The sequence below is a fragment of the Lactuca virosa genome, chromosome 3 (assembly GCF_052849685.1).
Source record: "Lactuca virosa cultivar CGN04683 chromosome 3, Lactuca_virosa_CGN04683_v6, whole genome shotgun sequence".
Taxonomy (NCBI): domain Eukaryota; kingdom Viridiplantae; phylum Streptophyta; class Magnoliopsida; order Asterales; family Asteraceae; genus Lactuca; species Lactuca virosa.
In genome coordinates this window covers 288,973,570-288,976,259 of record NC_136428.1, presented here as the reverse complement: position 1 = coordinate 288,976,259, position 2,690 = coordinate 288,973,570, and positions in this window count along the sequence as shown.

Sequence of the window (2,690 nt, the reverse complement as noted above, 5' to 3'; positions counted from 1 at the left end):
TAGAGGACAGTTCAGCTCAAGTTTTACTAAAATTTTTCTTCCAAAGCCATGAACTTTGGTGATCCTCTTTCTTGTCCATACTTCCTTGAAGGGTTGAGCATTCTTTGCACAGAAGGTTTTGAGCCTTTCACGCTCTGTTCGGATGATCACTTCCGGATTATCGTTTGGGTGGAGCGGAGCAAACTTCGTGTAGAATTTGCTGAAAGGAGAGAAAGGGAGATCCAGTTGATCAGTGTCATTTGTGGCAAGGTCATAGTAGAGTGTTGGGATGATTTCCTGTGCTTGAAGGATGCCTTCACGACAAAGAGGAGAGATGCCACACATCGGATCGGGATTGTCTTTTAATGCTTGAATCCGGATGCTGTCCTCTAGTGCCTTATGAATTTCTTCCTCAGACCATCCATATTTTTGTTTGAGAGGAGGTCCGGAGTGGAAGGCTTGATGTTCGGAAGTCATCGGTTTCTTCCCTTTGTCTTTCTGAAGTGCATCAATGACCATCTTCATGTTCTCATCAATGATGAATTCCGGAGTGGGAGTTGGAAGCGGTTGTTCCGGAATTTCATACGGGGTCCGAAGAGGAGAGCCTTGGTCGATTGGGGCTATTTTTGGTTCTGGAATGGGAGTGGGAGACAACACAGAGGGAGTGGCTCGGAACGCTTGAGCTGTAAGGAATGATTTTGCCTTATCCATTTTGACGGCCATTTCAAAAGCGTCCGGAAGAGAGGATGGCCAGGAAACTGCGGACCAGATCCTCTTTTGTTCCTCAGTTAACTCCTTCAGAGTGGTTAGCTTTGGAGCTTGAAGACCAAGAACTCCTTTGGGAGCTTCATCCGGAATGTATACTTCATTATCTTCATCGCCTTCGCTTCCTTTAGTGATTCCCAGGGTTCTGGAGACAAATTGAACATCTTTATCTTCAGAATCGAGGTCCTCATCCCTAAGTGTGAATATCGAGGCTGGTTCCCATCTTCTACTTGGGCCTTCTCCCCCTCTTGCATCGGTGAACCTTGAGACCGGTGCAAGCGTCAAGTCTTCCTTGATATCATCAAGTTTGGAGAAAACCTTCTGAAGACCTGTGGAGAGTTGAAGAGTAAGAATGTCATAGACTTTGGCAGTGGGAGCTTGTTCGGAGATATGCTTGAATGTGCTGCTGAGGATGGCAATCATCTCATCAAACTTCCTGTTCGGAACATCAACAATGTTCCAAGTTGATCGCAGGAGTTTGATGAGGACTTGTTGAATAATGAGGTTTATCTCATCCTTCTTCCGGATCTCCTTCTCCAGTTGTTGAATTTGTTTCTCATCATGAACATGAGTCTGCTTGATTAGGTCGTTGGTGGCAGACACCAGATCCTCATGAACCTTGAGCATTGAGGAGATGGTGTTGAGATAATTTTCAACAAGAACGTCATACTTGGAGTCAAGTTGCTCAACGGTGTGCTTCAGCCGGATGGAAATCAGCTGATCAAGGTGGGCTTCTCTTTCTGCCACTGATGGTCCGGACTGATGGGAGAGAGACTGGAGAATGGCATCAAGTTTCGAATCAAGTTCGGAGACTTTTTGATCCAATTTAGAATTCAGCTCTATTACAGATGCCTCTACAGATGACACTTTATCCATAGTGTCCGAGACATTGTTGCGGATCTCCAGAAGGGCAAAAGGGTCAATGTGATCACTAGCTGAGGATTCTGTATCAGAATCAGAGTGATTCGGAGGAGGTTGGTGTGTGTTCGGATTTGAGGAGGGACCTGGTTTGGTTGCATCATCATCTTCTTGAAGGTTTGAATTGGAGCCGTCGTCCGGAGTGGTAGTGGAAGAGGATCCGAAGTCAAAGGCAGATTTGGATACGGATGCTTTGGATTGGTAGTGAACAGAGGTCATGAGATGTGCATCCGGAATGGTTGTTGCCTCTTCTTCCAACATGACTTCTTCATAGATTTCTTCTTCCGGATCGGTGTGGAATATGCTTTGATGGTAGGTGATTGCGGGTAGCTCCGTAGTGCGTTCATTGATGGCGTCATCGTCGGTGGGAGGAACATAGGGCAAATTGCTTTGGATTGCACTGTTCCTCATGGAGATGAGAGTGGACTCCACTTGAGCTCGAGAAAGGTCCGGACGTCGAGATGAGGCCCTGTTCACATAATCTTCCCACAGAGGATCATTAGTGTCTGGTCGTCCTGTACGCCTTCCGGGTATCAGACCAGTTGTGGCATCGGAAGTTGGAGAGACTGCTCCTCCTTCCGGATGCTTAGGTTCCGGAACAATGGTTCTGGAGTGTGTGCGTGTGGAAGAGATAATGGGAATATCAAATTTGACACGTGGGTGTGTTCCAGGGGGTTGCAAGGAACTTTGTTCAACACCGGCATCACCATTTTGGGAGGGTGAGGGTGGAATATATGAAGACTCCCCGTGAGTGTGTGCTTGTGATGATGAAACATTGAGGGGTACCTCAGATGAGTGGGAAGGAGGGGTGTGCGGACGGCCAGAATCAGTCGGAATGTCATGGGTGCCCTCCTGTTGAGAGGGGGCACTGACTTTGGATTTCTTTTTGGCCTTAGGCTTGGTAGGAGAAGCCTTTCATTTGGCTGGTTGCTTGACTTTGGGTCCGGACATAGCATGAATGGCCTCTTCCGGAGTAGGCTCAACAGAGACCGGGGCAGGTTGTGTTGGGTCGAACACAACCGAAGTCT